Source organism: Octopus sinensis, linkage group LG1 (genome assembly GCF_006345805.1).
Source record: "Octopus sinensis linkage group LG1, ASM634580v1, whole genome shotgun sequence".
In the NCBI taxonomy this organism is placed as follows: Eukaryota; Metazoa; Mollusca; class Cephalopoda; order Octopoda; family Octopodidae; genus Octopus; species Octopus sinensis.
Genome location: NC_042997.1, coordinates 127,441,270 through 127,463,712, shown reverse-complemented (window position 1 = coordinate 127,463,712; position 22,443 = coordinate 127,441,270). Strand labels below are relative to the sequence as shown.

At 39.4% G+C, this 22,443-nt stretch overlaps 1 protein-coding gene across 1 annotated transcript in view; it reads left to right on the top strand.

The window, feature by feature from the left end:
- The window catches only part of LOC115218637 (M protein, serotype 5-like), a 943,546-nt gene that overhangs the window by 309,743 nt on the left and 611,360 nt on the right, over positions 1-22,443 (top strand). The gene's annotated exons all lie outside the window — the stretch shown is intronic.

Genomic DNA, 22,443 nt, shown 5'->3' with positions numbered 1-22,443 from the left:
GGGTTACATCCAGGAAGTCGGTTTTGATTATGTTGTTGGTAAAAGTTATAGCGAAGCCAAATTCTTTCTGAATTTACCGACAATTCGTTTCAATGAATGACACTTTTGCTTACAAAGATCGCCCAATATCTCAAGAAGCCTGTTTCATACCATCAATAGGACCATTTTTAAGAAGAAATATACAATCGCGTACACGTACACACACACACACACACACACACACACACACACACACACACACACACACACGTGCAGATATACATGTGCACACATACACACACACAGACATGATGGGCTTCTTTCAGCTTCCAAATCTATTCACAAGGCTTTAATTGTCCCAAGGTTAACAGTAGAAGATACTTGTCCAACGTGTCTCACAAATGGACTTGAAATTACATGGCTGAGAAAGAAACTTTTTGATCACACAGTCACACCTGATGCAGCTATACAGCTATGCCTGTGCTTATATAAGGGTGAATATATGGATATGTATATATATATATGTACACACACATACATACATACATACATACATACATTCATACATACATACATACAGACAGACAGACAGACAGATTGATAGATAGATATGTTTCTTTATTAGCCACACAGGGCTGCACACAGATAGAACAAATTACAAGGTAGAGCTTTTCTTTTGAAGGTTTAAAAAAAAAAAAAAAAAAAAAAGGAAGGGGGAGTTTCGATCAAAAGGGATCGTAAAAGGAGAGAAAGAGGACAAAAGAAAGGGGGGGTTAAAAAAAAAAAAAAAGGGGGGAGAGGAAAAAAAAATGATCAATAGGGATCGTTATCACAGAAATGTCAATATGAAGTGTAAAGGGGAGGACAGGTGAGGTTTACCCGTGGAAAGAAAAGCCTACGGAAAAGACCACGGTAACCTCGGTCAATGAAGTCACATTTTATATTCTTTTTTTTTTTTTTTTTTTGCAAATAAGCAACTCTCTGTTTTCGATTTCTGGGTTCATAGGACTATGCTCAAGGTGGCTTCGTCATTCATACGTGCCATTCTTGCTACATTCACCCATCTTTTTTAAAACATTCGCTAGACAAAACTTGCCTCTCTACTCTCACTTTCCTTTTCAAGTGGTACTTGAAGAAGTTGATGAGAGATTGACCAGAGAGGAAAGTGTTTGTCTCCAATCCTTTCAGACGCGTCACCAGATACATTCTTTCGCCATAGCCACAAGGATGATGAAAATAGCTCTTCCTTCCCGTTTGAAGGAAGGAGGCGTGACAATATTGACGATAGACTCAGCTGATAAACCGACTCGTCCCACACGTGACAGCAGTTGTTCGACATAAGCCCACAGGTCGGAAATTGTTGGACACTGAACGAGTGCGTGCAGAACGGTTTCGTCGCTCTGACCGCATCTCGGGCAGGTCGGCCCCGTGTTTCTCGAGCCGTGTCTGTAGAGCTTATCCCGAACGGGTAGCGCTTCTCGGTAGCACTGCCAGGCCAGGGATCTGTGGAAGTTGTCCATGGGCCCTGGCCCGAAAGTCGTCCCGAACAGGCGGGTCAGGTACTCCTCGTCGACGTCCAGGTTCGCCCCGAGCTCGTCGTCGTACCTCCCCTCCACTAAACCCCTATAGAATGCTTTGGTTGTGTTGAAGTCACTTAAGGTCGACCCAGGACGGCAGAGTTGCTTCAGAGCAACGCGACACTCGCGGTGCCATTCGCCCTTCCTCGGCCTCTTTTTGATCCACGACTGCAGTTCGGTCATGGAGACGAGCTGCGGGAAAGCGTGCCTCACAAACGGCGACCACACCTGTTCACCGTCGTCTACATAGAGCCAGAGATGTCGCAGTCTCAGCGCGTGTCTGCGCATCATCAACCACGGCATGCCCAGCCCTCCTTTTAACGGGTGTTGACAGCAAATGGATCGCCTGACCATCGGGACGCATCCTTTCCACAAGAAGCGAAAGAGGATGCGTTGTAGTTTGTGATGGTGTAGGGTCGGGACAAGGTACGACGGTCAGGCGGTAGTAGATGACGGACGCGATGTACGTGTTCGCCACCTCCGCTCGACCTTTTAGGGACAGTTTCCTCTCGGCCCATTGCCGGGCGAGAGTGACCACCCTACTCGTTATCTCGTTCCAGTTCTTCTCCACTTGGAGGTCCGGACCAAACCAGACCCGAGCAACTCAACCGGGCCGTCGGTCCAGCGTCCCACGACGGAGGCGCTGGTGGACGGCATGGGCTTGCTTCTCCAGGTGCCTAGTCGCAAGCCCACTGACTTTTCCCGGTTGATTTTCGCTCCTGTCACCGCTTCGTAGTTTTTCAGTGTCTCGCCGACCAGCTCGATGTGCTCGTGGCTAGACACTATGACGGTGACGTCGACCGCGTATGCAGACACGCTCGTCCCGCATCCCAATTCTCGCGGGATGCCCCTTAGAGTCGCCAGCTTCCGCAGTAGTGGCTCAAGAGTCAATACGTATAGAAGCGCCGAGAGGGGGCATCCCTGACGGACCGAACATGCAATGTCGAAAGGTCTCGATAGATGTCCATTTACGCGAATTACCGAACGGATGCCTCTGTACAAGGCAGCTATCCAGCCGCGGAAGACGGGACCGAAACCAGCCGCTCTCAGGACTGCCTCCAAGTATCGATGGTCTACCTATCAAAGGCTTTCGATTGATCCAAGTTGATCAGGGCCCCACCCATGCCAGGTTCGTTAACTACCCTGTCTATGATGTAGCGCATCAGATGGAGGTTGTCATGGATGGTCCGGCCTGGCACGGCGCATGTTGCGCCTTGTCGACCAGTTTCTCGATGACAAGCGCCAACCTCTTGGCTAGCACCTTGGCCAAAATTTCAAGTCTGCATTAAGCAGAGTGATGGGCCTAAAGTTATCTATTACATTTCCCTTGTTTAGATCTTTCTTCAGCAGTGTTACGGCTCCTCGGCTCACAAAACCAGGAATGCTCCCGTTTTGCTGCCAGTTGCAGTACACCGCCGCCAAGAGATCTCCAAACAAGTCTGGCATACAATTGTAAAGCTCGTAGGGTAGACCATCCAAACCCGGTGATTTGTCCCTCGAGCATTCTGCCATCGCTTCCCGCACTTCCGTCGCCGTGATGGCACCTTTGCAGCACCCTGCCCTTCTTGTCGAGAGTCGTGGTAGGCTATGTAGGTAGGCACTGAAGTCCACCCTACGTTCTTGCCCTCCACTCGTTCCGAACAGTCGGGCAAAATGCTGCTGAAAGGCCTCACACATTTTACTTGGCTCGAGCAATTCGCGCCCCTGTTCATCTACCAGTGACCGAATGGTGGCTTTGTTGCCCTGTTGCGCCTCTGCCACCCGGGCCTCTCTCGCGGCTCCAACACCTTCGTTCCTTAGAGCACGCATCCTAGCTCTGACAGCACATCCTTCGTGTTTGGCGTTGAAGTGTTGGTCGAGGGCCAACCTCGCCGCCAAAACGTCGGATGCGATGCCGCTGCTAATTGCCTCTTCTAGCTTCTTAACTAGCTCACCCTCTACTCTATTTCTATCTATGGCTAGTGCTTTGCTGTACCTAATCGCTTCTGCTTTTACTGCTCTCTTGAGGGCAAACCACCATTTGTTGTTGATGATGGCTCCCGTCAAAGCCCTCTTTACTAGTGTGCTAATCCGGTCTCTGAAAACTTGTCTCGATGGGAAAGACGCGTTTAGTTTCCAGTATCCGGGACCCTGCCTAAGTGTCTTACCTAAGTCTAGCGTACATGTCACAAGTTTGTGATCCGTGTAGCTGACTATGTGGAATTGTGGACATCCTATGCTATCTCTATCTACTGTCCTACACAGTATCCTATCTAGATACGATCTCGACGACCCGATGCGGTTGCTCCATGTCCACGTTGGCGCATTCGGGTGGTCTAGTCGGAACCTGTCAGACAGTTGAAAGCGTCTGAGCAGGTCTCTGAGGCATTTGCATCATCCCGTCTATTCCTATCTCTACCCACGTAGTCTACATGCGTGTCCAAGGTAGCATTCCAATCCCCCACTAAGAGTAAAGGACGAGACGTTCCCAAGAAAACTTCTAGACGTTGAAAGAAATCCGCCCGACCTGTTAAGGGCGGTGCGTAAACTGATACGAGTCGAAAAGCGCACCCATTGCTGCCGTCGACATCCAGGACGACCAGTCTACCCTCCGGGTCTACGAATGTTGTCCTTACATTGAGATCCAGACTCTTGTGAAAAAGTACCGCGGTGCCACTACTGCCCATTCTCGGCAGACAGGGGGAAAAATAAATGTTGAACTGTCCGCCAAACATGGTCTTTAGGGCCCGCGGATTGTGGAGTCTGGTCTCGCTTATGGCTATGATTTCTAACTTATGTGACTTTATGTCATTTAAGAGGTACCCTTGTTTCCAAGGGGACCCCAAGCCACGCGCATTTACACAACCAATCTTGATCATAGATAGATAGATAGATAGATAGATAGATAGATAGATAGATAGATAGATAGATAGATAGATAGATAGATAGATAGATAGATAGATAGATAGAAAAATGATTTTTATTCTGCCAGGCAGCTATTTGTAACATCACAGAATGGTTATTCACTGGTTTCCCATATATCAGTTGTGACGAATTTCATTTAAGGCTGAATCTGGCTATAAGTATTGGCAATGCTCAACAATGCAGAAATATCCCTTGAGTTTTCACTAACTACTACTGGGAAGATTTTCTTTTCCCTCCAATATATATTGTGCTTTGAAACACAACATACCCGTAAGAGTTATTATCTATGGACGAATCCTACGGTAAATTTGCCTTTCAATGATATATTTGCATTAAGGATGATGCATAAATGGCTATTTTAATCTAATGCTGTTTTTCTTGTGTATGACAGGTTTAGCTTGGCTAAGCCTTTGTGCACCTACAGGTAAAATTTAGAGCAGCAACAGCCTGACTCAACCAAAATAAATATATTATCAATCTATACCATGGTTGTGAGTAACCTTTTTATTTTGACAGTTAAGACTAAATATGTGTGTATATATACGAATGTGTACACACACACAAACACACACACACACACAGACACACACACATACACTCACACACACACACATCAGCATCACCGTTTAACGCCCGCTTTCCATGCTAGCATGGGTTGGACGATTTGACTGAAGACTGGCGAGCCAGATGGCTGTACCAGGCTCCAATCTGATCTGGCAGTGTTTCTACAGCTGGATGCCCTTCCTAACGCCAACCGCTCCGTGAGTGGTGTGGGTGCTTTTACATGCCACCTGCACGAGGGCCAGTCAGGCGGTACTGGCAACGGCCACGCTCAAATGGTGTTTTCTACGTTCCACCTGCACAGGAGCCAGTCCAGCAGCACTGGCAACGACCTCGTTCGAATGTTTTTTCACGTGCCACCGGTACAAGTGCCAGTAAGGCGACGCTGGTAACGAATGGTGCTTTTTATGTGCCAACAGCACGGAAGCCAGTTAGCTGCTCTGGCAACGATTTCGTTCGGATGGTGCCCTTAGCGCTCCACTAGCACGGACGCCAGTAATCGAATTTGATTTCGACACACATACACACACATACATACATATATACATACAGAGAGAAATTTCACCAAAAATAGTACACTGTTTCCAGTTTTATTTCATTGTGCAATCGGAATCTCAGACATAAAAAAAGTTATGGACTTTTGTAATATTTTTACTACCATGTTTTATAGATGGAATGTCAAAACCAGTAGAGCACCAGAGAAAATGCCCTGCAGTAATTATTACATCTCTTTATGTTCCAATTTCAAATACTGCTGCAGTGAACTTTGCCTTTCATTTCTTCAGAGGTCAATAATATAAAATATGTATTAATAATGTACTATGATTTCTTTCCATTGAACACTACTCACTTCTTTGTAAAATATTTTGACCATGAGCCAAAGACAGGAAACATTATTATTAGTTGTAGGAAGGTAAGATCTGTGGAAGAAGGAGGGAGATGGTGGGAAGATTTGCGGTAAGGGTATAATAAAACTTTTGTTTATAGCTTTGTTTTAGAGCAATGTTTTTTTAACCGAATATTTATTTTACTATAAAGTGACAGAAATTTTTAAAATTGTTAATTCTGGCTAACTTTGAATATATAATATATATATATGCGTGTGTGTGTATGTGTGTGTACATATACACAGTGAATATGTATATATATATATATATATATATATATATAATATATATATATATTATATATATATATATATATATATATATATAGTATGCATTGTCTGGAGACTTTTATTTGCAGGTGAAGAAATAGCCAAATTTTTGGCTGCTATTTCTGAAAAGTTCGGTGTGTGGTAAAGTGAATTTTTACTTTACCATATTTTTATAAATATATATATATATATATATATATGTGTGTGTGTGTGTGTGTGTGTGTGTGTGTGTGTGTGTGTGAATATATATATTTATATGTATATATATATCATCATGGCTCGGCTTCGCGAACGAATTCTGGCTAATTTTGAACATATATATATATATATATGCGTGTGTGTATGTGTGTGTACATACACACAGTGCATATATATATATATATATATATATATATATATATATGTGTATATATATGTATATATTATATATATGTGGAAGATATTACTGAACTCATAAGTACATCAGAGTTCTTAAAATGTATTTCAGAGAGAGAGAGAGGGTGAGAGAGAAACGGAGAGAAGGATAGGAGAAAGATGAGGAGAGAGAGAGAGAGAGAGAGAGAGAGAGAGAGAGAGAGAGAGAGAGAGAGAGAGAGAGAGAGAGAGAGAGAGAGAGAGAGAGAGAGAAAGATATAGAGAGATAACTATGACTGTACAAGTTTCATTGGAACAGTCTGGCAGGAAATTTTGTTAAATCTGCTATTGTCAACTTGTAACTGTTCACGAAGAACATTAACCATGTCAATCCCAGTTGGTCTTGAAGAGACTGTGGAGACCACGATCATGGATCGTTCCTCGGGAAATGGGAGATAAGACACGACCTATATTATGGCCATGTGATACCAGTAGATGGCGGATATAGCAGACACAACATAAACACAACAACTGTAACAAAAAACACTGCAAAAACGATAATCATAGCAATCCTAATTGCAACCACCGTATCAAACATCTGTCTTTATAAGGGAATTAACCCTGTAATACCTGTTTCCTTCCATGTTAAATGAATTTGACTGTCTCCATCACTCTCTCCCCCTCCCCGTCTCTCCCCTCTCACCCTCTCTTTATAAACACACACACAAATATATATAGATATAGATATATATATGTATGCATATATGTACATATATATATATATATATATATATAATATATATATATATATAATAAACTTTATATATAAAGAACGTGTAATACACGAAGTGGCGAAACGGAAAACAGACAAGACATTCGAAGCCTTCAATCTTCAGTCAGAAACCGATTGCTATGATTATCGTTTTTGCAGTGCTTTTTGTTGCAGTTGTGTTTATATTGTGTCTGCTTTATCCGCCATCTACTGGTATCACATGGCCATAATATAGGTCGTGTCTTATCTCCCATTTCCTGAGGAACGATATATGATCGTGGTCTCCACAGTCTCTTCAAGACCAACTGGGATTGACATGGTTAATGTTCTTCGTGAACAGTTACAAGTTGACAGTAGCAGGTTTAACAAAATTTCTACCAGACTGTTCCAATGAAACTTGAACAGATATAGTTCTCTCTCTCTCTCTCTCCTCATCTCTCCATTTCTCTCTAAACCCCTCTCTCTCTCTCACCCTCTCTCTCTCTCTGAAATACATTTTATGAACTCTGATGTACTTATGAGTTCAGTAATATCTTCCACACAATTCCTTCTCTATATTAATGACCTTGTCACTTCCAATGCTGCTACATATGCAAATATTCTACAATACTTGCATATATGCTGATTGTAAAGATTCACAACTCATCACTCTATAGTTTTCTTTTGGCATATTCACTTCTCTCCAACTTTCCCGCTTCTACCACTACAACAATAACTATCTTTTGATATATACCTCCTTCATCCTCTATTTAAGCAATATCCTACACTTCTAAAACACGTCCATACTAAATTCACCTTCTTCTAATCTAACTGCTATCACAAGGTCATATCACCATCATCTTCTGTTAGTGTAGCTAGTATCACACTACCACACGGCCATAACTCACCTCAATAACAGGTGCAATGTCTAGTTATTACATGTCCGTATCACCTACTGCTATTCTCAATACGTGCTTATAAGGAAGGCGATGAGCTGGCAGAAACGTTAGCACGCCGAGGTCGACTTTGCCTTTCATCCTTTCAGGGTCGATACATTAAGTACCAGTTAGACACTGGGGTCGATGTAATCGACTTAATCCGTTTGCCTGTCCTTGTTTGTCCTCTCTGTGTTTAGCCCCTTGTGGGTAGTAAAGAAATAGGTATTGCGTCTGTCGCTACGTTCTGAGTTCAAATTCCGCCGAGGTTGACTTTGCCTTTCATCCTTTCGGGGTCGATAATACCTATTTCTTTACTACCCACAAGGGTGTAAACACAGAGGAGACAAACAAGGACAGACAAACGGATTAAGTCGATTACATCGAAACCAGTGCGTAACTGGTACTTAATGTATCGACCCTGAAAGGATGAAAGGCAACGTCGTCCTCGGCGGAAATTGAACTCAGAACGCAGCGACGGACGGAATACCGCTAAGCATTTCACCCGCTGTGCTAACGTTTCTGCCAGCTTGTCGCCCTTACCACACAGCCACACAGCTTCTTACTACACAGCCACACCTGTGTCTACCATCTAGCACTTCTTATAATCTTCAATATTTTAGAAGTAACAAACTAGCTAAGTGTGTGCTGAGCTCCAAATATCAGATTTCAGAAACAGTATTACTATTAAGCTAACAGTACAAACACCGACAGCACAACTGGAGGATTCATAGAGGCAAAAAAAGAAAAACAGATAACAAAAAAAGGTCAAATTGCCATATAGAAGGTTTCTTTAATGGTTGAGTTTGTCAGGAAACTAATCATTACCATAAAATCTTTGATATAGAATTTTATTCAATGTTCTTTTGACTGTTCTCTGTCCAAGTGCTTCTTCAAGAATTCATCTGCCAAACAGTCAATAGTGCTGCCGGTACGTTACCATAGCAACTGAAAACTGAGTGAAGAAAATCACCATAATTATTTTATTCTGGTATCTTATGGGTGGAACAGGAAAAATAACCATCTCCTTCCTTTAACATTTCCCTTGTAGAATATGATAAAAGGATTTCCTATATAAATTCTTCAGAATAGTGCAATATATAACTCGGAGATATCAAAGATCTTACTTTATTTCGCTATTTTGTGATGCCAACTTTCTAAGTAGTGCCTCTTTATGATATCTACAGTTAGGATTTTGTGTTTTATATTCTAAAATCAATATATTCACAGTTCATTAACAGTACCAGTAATATACTGGGATAGTTGAGAAATGCCAGAATAAGTTGTAAACTCCTATCAAATATTTTTTTTTCATTCGGCTAATAATACATTCTTAGGAAAGGCATTGTGAAGGCACGTGGCTTAGTGGTTAGGGCGTTCAGCTCACGATTGTAAGGTCGTGAGTTCAATTCCCGGCAACGCATTGTGTCCTTGAGCAAGACACTTTATTTCACATTGCTCCAGTCTACTCAGCTGGCAAAAATGAGTTGTACCTGTATTTCAAAAAGGACAAGCCTTGTCACATTTTGCCATGCTGAATCTCCTTGCTAACTACATTAGGGGTACACATGTCTCTGGAATGCTCAACCACTTGCACATTAATTTCATGAGCAGTTCCGTTGATCGTATCAGCTGGGACCCTCGTCATCGTAACCGACAGAGTGCTCCTTTAGGAAAGGCATAAGCGTCACAAGTTTCGATGAATATTAGCAATTACAAATTTAAATCATTCACTTTCTGACCATCATACTTGCTATTTATAATCTACAGACACTTTCTGTGTGTCAGCCTCTGTCTGTGTCTGTCTGTGTCTGTTTATCTACCTGTGTCTCTTTGTCGCTGTCTCTCATAAACAAATCAACACTAGTTGTCAAGCAGTGAGGAAGAACATAAACACAAAGACACACACACACACACACATACATACACACATTGACATGCAATGCACACAACAGACTTCCACACAGTATCCGTCTACCAAATCCACCCACAAACATTGGTCAGCCCAAGGTTATAGTAAAAAAATTTTTTTTTTTACTTGTTTCAGTCATTTGACAGTGGCCATGCTAGAGCACATCGACTAAGTTACTCACAAGGCTTTGGTCGGCCCGAGGCTATAGTAGAAGACACTTGCTCAAGGTGCCACTCAGTGGGACTGAACCCGGAACATGTGGTTGGTAAGCAAGCTACTTACCACACAGCAAATTCTATGCCTATGCCCAAGATATCACACAAAGGGACTGAACCTATGTAATTTTATACATGATAGGCTTCCCCACAGTTTCCCTTCTACCAAATTTCTCTCTCATTGTATTAGTCAACCTGGGGTTGTATCAGAAGAAACGTACTTAATGTCTCTCACAGTGTTTGAACCTAAGAACTTGAAATTCATAGAGCGAACTTTTTAACCTTTTGACTGTTAAGTCTGCATATTTAATTTTTATTTTCTGAAAGAAAAAAAAATGAAAAAAAAAAGAAAAAGTGTTTTGACTTATTTCTAAATCCATTTTACTTAACATTGTAAAATATTTTAAGTAATTTTATTATATTTAATGTTATTGCTTATATATATATTTTTTTTTTTAATTCAAAAGGCAATGTAATAGAAATATGACTTAGACTAAGAACATTATTACATGGTTTTAATGTATAACCTCTTCTAAGCACTGTGAGCAGACATACACATATACATACACAGACACTATCACATATACATATGCATACATACATACATACATACATACATACATACATACATACATACATACATACATACATATATATATATATATATATATATAATATATATATATATACATATATATATATATATATATATATATATGTATGTATGTATGTATGCATGCATACATAATATGCATTTATTTAGATAGGTATTTTGTATATATTTATGAATATATATATATATGTTGTGTGTGTGTGTGTGTGTGTGTGTGTGTGTGAGCACATGTGTATATGCACACAGACACACACACACACACACACAGATATATATATATATATATATATATATATATATATATGTGAGTGTGCATGTGTGTATGTATGTGTATGTATATATGTTGCGTTAGTTCAGGAATTAGAGGGCTATTATAAAGAAAATGTACTCAAATTATTTTAGTGCAGAGAAAAATGTGTGTATTTATGTATATCATCTTCATCCTCATCCTCATCATCATTTAATGTCCATGTTTCATGCTGGTATGAGTTAAATGGTTTGGCAAGAACCAACAGGTCCAAGAACTGCATCAGTAGTTCAAGAATTTGGAGCTGGAGATCTCCATTTCCAACGATTTTGAGGGTCACCTCCCAGTGGTGTCAGGCGTCAACGAAGAGCCCTCAACCACAACAAAACGACCAAAGTTTTTTTTTCAAGGTCTGGGGTCTCCCGCCCCTAAGCCCTAGACCATCGCCTAATCACCCTTACCTGTCTTGTTGCTTAACAACAACAACAACTGCATCATGCTGTACTATCTCCTTTGGTATGGTTTCTGTGGCTGTTTGCCCTTCTTAGAGATAGATGCTTTAGAGCATATACTGTGAGGTTGACATGATGCTTGCAAGACAATGAAGGAGACAGCTTTATTCATGGAACTGAGAGGTGAAAGTTTGAGATATGGGGCCAGAGCAAAACAGTTTCTTGCTTTGGAAGGGCAACAGTGTTACACACATTTTAGATAAAACAGTTGGAATGATTGGGGTGAAGTTGAGAAGAAATGAAGATATTGTTGAAACTAGTAGTGTACTCAGTGACAATTATGGATGCACAAGACATGCAGTGGGATCACAGGCAGGCTAAAAGTGAAAGTAGACTTTGTATGAGGAAAATGTACAGAAGTATTTAGTAATAAGAATACACATGAAATAAACTCTCTCTAGTGTTAGCTCAAAAACATCAGTAAATAGTTTAAAGGCTTTGCTATTTTGGTGATTTACTTAGCAACCAAACTAGGTGCACAGAAAACATAAGTATTGGGTTGTCTGGAAAGTTTGTGCCAATTTATAGTAGCTTACTTTTCGACTTATGGTTGAGTCCATAAAATAGGATTTCACTACATCTCCATTTAGAGCACAGTTTAAGTTATCTTTTTGTGGAAGAAGGTTTATGTTCCTATAACCTGTGTTAATTCTGTAACCCTTTAAAATGGAAGATAAGAAAGTTCATTTTCGGCACTTGATGCTTTGGAAACCAGACAAAAATTGCTGCAGCTCGGCTGGGATGTGTTACCCTACCCTCCATATTCACCAGATATTGCTCCTTCGTATTTCCACTTATTCAGATCTCTGCAGAATAGTCTTAATGGTAAAAATTTCAAAAAAAGATACCTTGATGAATTCTTTGCCATGAAACCACCCCAGTTCTGGGAAGAGGATAATTTCAAGTTAAATGAAAGATGCAGATGCATTGTGCAACAAAATGGTTCATATTTGGTTGATTAAAAATGTAATGGCAAGTATTTATTGATCTTTTTTTCCCTTTAAAAATCGACACGAACTTTCCGGACAACCCAATACATAGAGTAAAAGTGAGATATGTCTTTTCAGGGTTTTTCTCACAGAATGACCAGTAGGTTATATGCTTGTATATAAACTGTGACAATAGGAATGAAAATTGGTCCTGGAAGATAGATGTTTTGTGAAAGTTAGAAAGAAAAGGGTTGAGCTTGGTTCACTGAATGTATAAATACTAGTAAGTATGATAGTATAAATGAGGTGAGAGAAAATGGAAATAAGAGGAATTAGACGTAGTCTGCAGGAGAGAATGCTGCACTGGTATGGGAATGTGATACATATGGAAGATCGTAATTGTGTAAAGAAATGAAAAGTATTTAAAATGAATGGAAGTTAAGGAAGAAGGACTGACATCAAGATAATAGTTCTTATAAAGATGACAAAGGGCCATGATTGTTGGTGACAAACAGTATTGGAGAACACTTGACCCCTCAGGCGTGTGTACTGAAACATATATTAAAGGGTGGTAATGCTGAAAGTCTCCATCTGCTTTCCATTTGATAACCTCTCTTCACTCTGTCAATCAATTGGTTACTAACTGTTCAAGGCTGCAATGAAGTATAATACTAAAACTCTTGATATTCAATTCAACTACCACCATTCTTTTGATACTACATCTCTCTCTCTCTCTTTTTTTCCCTCTCTCCCTCTCTCTCTCTCTCTCTCTCTCTCTCTCTTTCTCTCTCTCTCCCATTCCACTGCATTTGTACTGAAGGATTGTGCCAGATCTGAGTGGTGTGTGATACACACTTCATCACCCTCGAGGTCTGCTAGTCATCATTTGTCATTAGCGTCCATCGTTTTGTCTCACAGCATATATTCTTTCTTATCACCACTTATCTCTATGACCATTTATATATTATATATATATATATATATATATATATATATATATATTTACATACATACATATATATACATACATGTGTATATATATATATATATATATGAACATCAATGGAATTTGTATCTTTGTGGTACCAGTGCCGGTGACACGTGGCACACAAGAAAACCATCCGAACGTGGCCGTAGCCAGTACCGCATCGACTGGCCTCCGTGCTGTGGGCACGTAACAAACACCATCCGATCGTGGCCGTTTGCCAGCCTCATCTGGCATCTGTGTCGGTGGCACATAAAAACACCATCCGAGCGTGGCCGTCTGCCAGCCTCGTCTGGCACCTGTGTCGGTGGCACATAAAAAACACCATCCGAGCGTGGCCGTTTGCCAGCCTCGTCTGGCACCTGTGTCGGTGGCACATAAAATCACCCACTACACTCTCGGAGTGGTTGGCGTTAGGAAGGGCATCCAGCTGTAGAAACACTGCCAGATCTGACTGGACTGGTGCAGCTTTCGGGCTCCCCAGACCCCAGTTGAACCGTCCAACCCATGCTAGCATGGAAGGCGGACGTTAAATGATGATGATGATGATGATGAGATATAATATATATATATATATATTGTTTACATACATACATATATATACATACATGTATATATATATATATCTATATATAATATCTATTATATATATATATATAATATATATGTATTACACATATATATGCATGTATATGTGTCTTACTCTCTTTTACTCTTTTACATGTTTCAGTCATTTAACTGCGACCATGCTGGAGCACCGCCTTTAGTCGAGCAAATCGACCCCAGATCTTATTCTTTGTAAGCCTAGTACTTATTCTATCGGTCTCTTTTGCCGAACCGCAAAGTGACGGAGACGTAAACACACCAGCATTGGTTGTCAAGCAATGCTAGGGGGACAAACACAGACACACAAACACATACACACACATACATATATATATATATATATACATGTATGCGACAGGCTTCTTTCAGTTTCCGTCTACCAAAGCCACTCACAAGGCATTGGTCGGCCCGGGGCTATAGCAGAAGACACTTGCCCAAGATGCCACGCAGTGGGACTGAACCCGGAACCATGTGGTTGGTAAGCAAGCTACTTACCACACAGCCACTCCTGCGCCTCCTGTGTGTGTATATATGTATATAATATATATATATATATATTATATATATATATATATATATATATATATATATATGCCCTGGGTTATGATGTTAAACTGCATCTATATATATATATATGTATGTCCTGGGTTATGATGTTAAACTGCATCTGGGGGACCTGGAGTTGTGGGGTAGCATGGACTCACTCCTTAATTACCATTACTCCCACCTCCATTCTGACCCAGAGCAGTAGGTCTATGGCTTAAATAGATTTCTTAAGTGCAAAGGATACTCCCATTATTATTGATAAAGCTGTGAGGAAGGCAACCCTTCTAGGAGAAGGGTTTACTCTAGCATAAAACTTGCAGTCAAAATAGCATCTTTTAATGCTTGTCATTGGAGCCTACTGTGGGGACAGAGAGATGTCTCACCATTATTTAAATGTGAGACACCTATCATCTGACAAGGTGAAGCAATGAACATATATGTCTGTGTGAGTACACACGTGTGTTTATGCATGTGTGCCTGTGTACATATCTACATTTATGTCTTGTAACTTAGCACACAGACATAGACACACACACACTCTCTCTACCTCTCCCCCCCCTCTCTCTCTCTCTCACACACATACACACAAGCATGTTTGTACAAAGAGAATATGTGTATAAAGAGAATAAAAGATCACTAAGTACATCCTGTAGTGCTTATGTATTATAAACGAAGCAGTCGATGATCCACAACAGTAATACTTAAAATTCTAAACACAGAACATGTAAAGTATCTCTGTGATCTTTCATGTCTATTTCCTGGTGAGTGTCAAGGTTATTTGGTTTGTGTGTTTATCTGAGTGGAATCTGGTTTGGTTTCCAGAAATGCTTGGGTCATTTGCATCACAGAACTGCAAGAGCCTTGATCGTTCTTCATTCTATGTACCATATCCATTATTTTCGTGTAATGGATATTTATTTGCATGTGTATATGTGAGTAAGTGAGTAAGTGCATGCACGTGTGTGTGGGGGGTACGTGCGTGTGTGTGTGAGTGTGTGTGTGTGTGTGTAAAGACATAGATACACATATATAGGTGCAAGCTTGGCTCTGTGCTTAAGAAGCTTGCTTTCAAACCAGATGGCTTTAGTTTCTATCCCACTGCTTGGTACCTTGGGCAAGCGTCTTCTACTTTTCTCTTTTACCCTGAAATAATCTTCTGAGTTAATTTTATTTGTAGATGGAAACTGAATGAAGCCAGTCTTGTGTGAGTATGTGTATGTGTATTTATGCCCGTGTGTATATGTGTTTGTTTGTGTGTGTGTGTATATGCATGTGTGAGTGTATGTGTTTTTGTATGCACATTTGCATGCATCTATGCATCTGTTCACATTTGCACAATGTGTAAGTCATGAGCTATGAGTGCTATTGTTATTGTCACTTCTATCAACAAATAATCTACCCGCTTCATGCTTTTGAAAGTGTGCAGACATCTGGGTGTAAGTAATGCTTTAATAATATGTCAGCCTCCTAAACCCTGCCAACATGCTAGCATGAATAAACGGAAGCAAAATACGAACATTTTATATTTACGTGTGTGTGTGTGTGTGTGTATGTGTGTGCGTGTGTGTGTGTGTGTGTGTGTGTGTGTGATAGTAATTTTCAACTAACAGCCATTTAAAACTACTTCTACCTGTTCAAGGTCAAGTGATTGGTAACTAAACCTGCCCCCTACAAGGCCTGCCCATTGAAGAGGTTTTCTAGGAATCCAGCAGGATTTTTAAAAAAAACAGAACCTGTCAAAGGTTGACAAACTACTTGAGTGCCAATGTCACCCATATGCTGGAGAAGAGATGGGTATCGCCAGGATGACCATGTCTAAGAAAACAGAGAAACAGTAGTTGCACAGATATAAACTGGAGTGGTCAAATGCAAAAAGAAACCCCAAGACTGAAATGAGGGGGAAAAGACGGGTAAAAAAGAAAAAAGAATTCCTCGAACCACAATGGTAGAAATGCTATCAGGAAAAATAGACAGATGGATGTTATTGTGACACTAAACACTCAATAGCGTCTCACAATATTTTAGAATTAAATTTAAAATAGAAGTGGTCCCTGGTTTTCAAGACACAGTATTTAATCTCCTACAGAATTTGCATGTGGCTTTCAACACAGAATATTCAATTTCCTGCAGAAATGCCATCACAGAAAGAAAGTTCCAATCTCAGGAAACAAGACACCCTATTCCATCTCTAATTCAAATTTATTTTGTTGTTCTTTAAAATCATTTTCAGCCGAATCTCTTCACTTGTTAATCTCCCTTCTTAAACTAATCACTCCAACATTTCTTCAACAATCCTTCTTTGCTAATCCTGCCATTCTACACTCTGCCGAATTCTTTTCCTTCTGTTATTTATTATTTTTTTTTCTTCTTAGTAATTTATTTATTCATTTTTTTTTTTTTTTTTTTCACATCTAATGTTCCATTCATTAATGAATTTTAAATTGCATAGTTCCGCTGCAACAATATTGCATAGTTGTGCTACCACAGTATTGCACAGTTATACTGCATCAGCACATTTCTTGGTTTCTTATTATTTCGTTTTATTCCATAATATTGACCAAAAAAAAAAACTGTGTGGCTAGAATTCTAAAGAAGATTGAACAAATAATTTACTGAAATTATATTTATGGAAAAACAAAAACAAAACAAATGACTTTAGTCCAGTAATTCCTGTCAATACCATTATGTTAATGAGATAGGGTTGTATGTGTGTAGTGGGTAGAGGAGTGAACAGAAAAAACACCAAATTTTGTGTTTCTTATTATTTTGCTTCCAGATAAATTCCATTCGTGATACAAAGATGGCTGTAATAATTTTTTTTTAAACAGTTCATACAGGGTTCAACCCTTAATTATAAGAGCAATCACCCAGATTAGAACCTGATTTGCATATTTTGTAGAACTCTAAATCTGTCTTGGAAGATATTGCTTTATTGATTTAAAAAAGATGAACTAGTGACGTGGGTGGGGATTGAACCTGCTTTACATTTAGACTATATTTCACATTGACAACATTAATTACCTCTTCTCTTGCTAAATATAAACATTAAAGGAGAATTTGATGTGGTTAATATTGCTGATGCAGCCACTGATGAGGTTTTTTTGTGCTTGGTGCTGCTATTGTTGTTGTGCTTGATGTTGGGGTTGAAGCTGTTGTTGTTGTCGTCGATTTTTTTTTTTTTGCTAATGTTGTTGTTATTGTCGTTCATGTCGTTACTATGGTTATTGTTTTCATATTGATATCGCTGATGTTAATACAGTCATTGTTGTTGATATTGATGTTAGCGTTACTCTTGGTATCAATGTTAATGTTTTTTTCCGGCTGTTACAGTTTACACACACATACACACACACAAACACATTTATATATCATCATCATCATTTACTTAATTAATGTTTATGTTCCATGCTCACTTAGTTGGAACCATTCAACAAGATTTGATGAGTCCAAGGACTGTATCCTACTCCAGTGTCTACTTTGGCATGGTTTCTACAGCCAGATGTCCCTCAAAATGCCAACCATTTTACAGCAAGTGATTTTACAGTGTGACCAGCACTAAGAAGGTCACCAAACAGCTAGTAAGACTAATAAATGGAAGGTGTGGTGATAATGGTGGTGGTGGTGGTGGTGGTGGTGGTGGTGGATTTATGCTTGGAAATGAAGGATTAAAGTATAAGAAAAGGGGAAAGAGCAGGTTTCTTGTTGTAGAAGCAGTTTTTCTTTTATGCATGTTTCATTAAAAATATGACTCTATTTGAGTTTTATCTTTTTATTTTAGATTTTTCATACTTTATGAATTTGTTTTGCAAAATTCCTGATGTGAAATCATGTATTAAAACACTGTGATATATAGGCATAGGAGTGGCTGTGTGGTAAGTAGCTTGCTTACCAACCACATGGTTCCGGGTTCAGTCCCACTGCATGGCACCTTGGGCAGGTGTCTTCTACTATAGCCTCGGGCTGACCAAAGCCTTGTGAGTGGATTTGGTTGACGGAAACCGAAAGAAGCCCATCGTATATATGTATATATATATATATATAATATATATATATATATATATATGTATGTGTGTGTGTATATGTTTGTGTGACTGTGTTTGTCCCCCCAACATCACTTGACGACCGATGCTGGTGCGTTTACATCCCCATAACTTAACAGTTCAGCAAAAGAGACCAATAGAATAAGTACTAGGCTTACAAAGAATAAGTCCTGGGGTCGATTTGCTCAACTAAAGACAGTGCTCCAGCATGGCCACAGTCAAATGACTGAAACAAGTAAAAGAGTAAAAGAGATATTGTTATATTTTGAGATGGTAATTTTTCTTTTCTTTCCAAATAAATTCATGCATTACATATTCATTCTTCACTTGTTTATTATTGTTCTGATATTATCTTATGTCTATTGTCTAGAAATTTTTCCTCACATACCCTCCTGTTCTGTTTAGTCCATTCTCAGAGAATGGACTAAACAGAGCAAGGGGATACACATGGATGGAAGAATCACTGAAGGGATCACAGATGTGACAAAAGATTTCCAGACAATGAACACCAGATAAAATAAAAACAATTATAAATGTCTGAAGAACAAATATATAGAGCCTGTGCTTATTTGACAAGTCAAAAAAAAAAAAAGAGAGAAGAAAATGACCATCCCTAATTATAAGAATATTTTTCAAATTTTCTTATTAGTTTTTATAGCTGGCTTCGAACAATAGAGTTCCTCAATTCACAGGTAAAAAAGAAAAAACTAATATAAAAATATGCAAAATCTAATATATAAAGGTAAAATTTGAATATAACCATATATTTAATGATATATATATATATATATATGTATATATATGCATGTATATGTGTATGTGTGTGTGAGTGTGTGTCTGTGTGTGTATATATATATATAAGTTAAGAATGTATAGTAAATGCACAAACAAAAAACAGACACAGACTGACAAGTTAAAAAAAGCATAGTAAATGTTTTTATATCATCATCATCATCATCATCATCATCATCATCATCATCATCATCATCATCATCATCATAGTTTAACGTCCGCTTTCCATGCTAGCATGGGCTGGATGGTTTGACTGAGGACTGGTGAGCCAGAGGCTGCACCAGGCTCAATTTGGTCTGGCAAAGTTTCTACAGCTGGATACCATTCCTAACACCAACCACCCCAAGAGTGTAGTGGGTGCTTTTTATGTGTCACTGGCACGAGGGCCAGTCAGGCAGTTCTGACAATGACCACGCTCGTGGTCAAAAGTTGTTTTATGTGCTACCTGCACAGGAGCCAGTCTGGCAGCACTGGCAACAACCATGCTTGAATGTTGTTTTTCATGTGCCGGTAAAGCGACGCTGGCAATGATCATTTATATATAAAATTTTTGTGGTTGTTGCTGTTGATATATTTTTTAAAGTATTGCTATTGATGTGCTTGTTGGTTTTTACTCAGTTTTTACTTTGTATATAGGTGCAGATATTTTAATTAATCTTTCCCCAAGCATAAATGTCAATTAAGCAGATGAGAAACTAATTTACTCCTGTAGAGGTGGCTAGTCTAATGCAGATATATTACCTATCAAACAGCTATACATGCAAAAAACTAAAACAAATAGAATTACTTTCCCCATGTGTGTACCTTGTATGTTTTTAATGGCTTAATCCAAAAGATGAAAAGCAGCTGCTGTGAACCTTTTATGAGCTCCCTGTGTTGGGAGAATGTAAGGGATAAGGGATCCTACAATTGAAAATTTACTGTCACTGGCACAGGTGTTTTTGTGCATAACTGGCACAGGTGCTTCTGTGTCACTGTAAAAGATGCTTTTATGTGTCACTATAACAGGTGCTTTTATGTGTTAGCGGCAAGTGCTTTTACATGCCACTGTAACAGGTGTTCTTATGTGTCAGTGGAACAGGTGCTTTTACATGTCACCGTAACAGGTGCTTTTGTGTGTCACCAGCACAGGTGCTTTTTACATGTCATCATCACCAGCCACAACTGTGATTTCACTTCATGAGTTTTCATAAGCACAGCAAATTGCCAAAGGCCTCAATCAATTGTCATCGCGTCTATGAAACTCAACTTCTGAAGATTGTGCTTCACCACCACGTCCCATGTCTTCCGGGGTCTACGTTTTTTGCAGGCTCCCTCCACAGTTAAAGACTGGCACTTTTTATGCAACTGTCCTCATCCATAGGCATCACATAGCCATACCAGTACAGTCTTCATTCTTGCACATCACTTCTGATGAATCTTATACCTAATTTTCCTCTTGAGATGCTTACTCTTTGACATACATGCACACTGACGTTGCACCTCTAGTGAAGCATGCTAGCTTCATGAATAAAATTATGGTCAAAATGATTTTAACTTAAAAATCACAAAATTTCAGTTCAGTGTATGCACCATAAAAACATTGTCTTTATTGAATTATAATTTGTTTTTAAACAATTAGACAATAAGCAAAAACAAAAAGAAACCATATTGTTGAGCTGACTTCTCACGATGTTCATTAAGAGTCAGTGTGGTAGAAGTAGACATTTTCAAACATGTGTATAGTCTTAATTTTACATATCTTATTCAAAAGAGAAAATGCAGCATCCATGATCTTTTTTTAGGAACCCTAATATTTGTGGAGAAGCGAGGAGGGTATCTTCAGACATGAGAGACAAACCAAATGTTTGCAACTTGCTAAAGTCACAAGTTAAGTTTTGGTGTTAAACCAGGCAACGTATTAGATAGCAACATTGAGTGTTTTGGTACTGACTTTAAATAGGTTAAAGAAAATTAACCTGGAGCATACTATCTTTTCATCTTCCATATTTTGCTTGTTTCAGTTATTAAACTGCAGATATGTTGAGGCACCGCTTTGAAGAATTTTAATTGAATGAATTAAAACCAGGAATTATTATTATTTTGTAAAGCCTGCTACACTTATTCCATTGGTCTCTTTCGCTAAATCATTAAATACGAGGACAAAAGCACACCAACACCAGTTGTCAAGCAGTGGTGGGGGACAAACATATGCACAAAGACAGACAGACAGACAGACAGACACACATACATACACATGCACACATGCATGCACACACACACGCACACACATGACAGGCTTCTTTCAGTTTCCATCTACAAATGCACTCACAGAACACAGAACCATGGGGTTGGAAAGTAAACTTCTTACCACACAGCCTTGAAAATCAAACGCTTAAGTTGATGCTCCTACAAAGTGAGTCAAAATATTTCAATCAATTAAAATGCAGACTCGTATTACTATATTATTTCCAGTCAAGCAAAATCACAGTCATGGCTGATACCAGTGCCACGTGAATTGGCACCTGTGACAGTGGCAAGTAAATGCACTCCAGTGTCACGCAAATGGCATCTGTGTCGGTGACATGTAAAAGCACCCATTATACTCTCAGAGTGGTTGGTGTTAGGAAGGGCATACAGCCATAGAAAACCATGCCAAATCAGATTGGAGCCTAGTGTGGCCTTCCAGTATGCCAACCCAGACAAACTGTCCAAACCATGCCAGCATGGACAATAGACGTTAAATGATGATGATGTTGATGATGATGATACTAAGAATGTCCTCGGTTGGTTTTTCTAAGTATCTTTTCAATTATCCCATGATTCAGTATGTATTAAAAACTATGTACA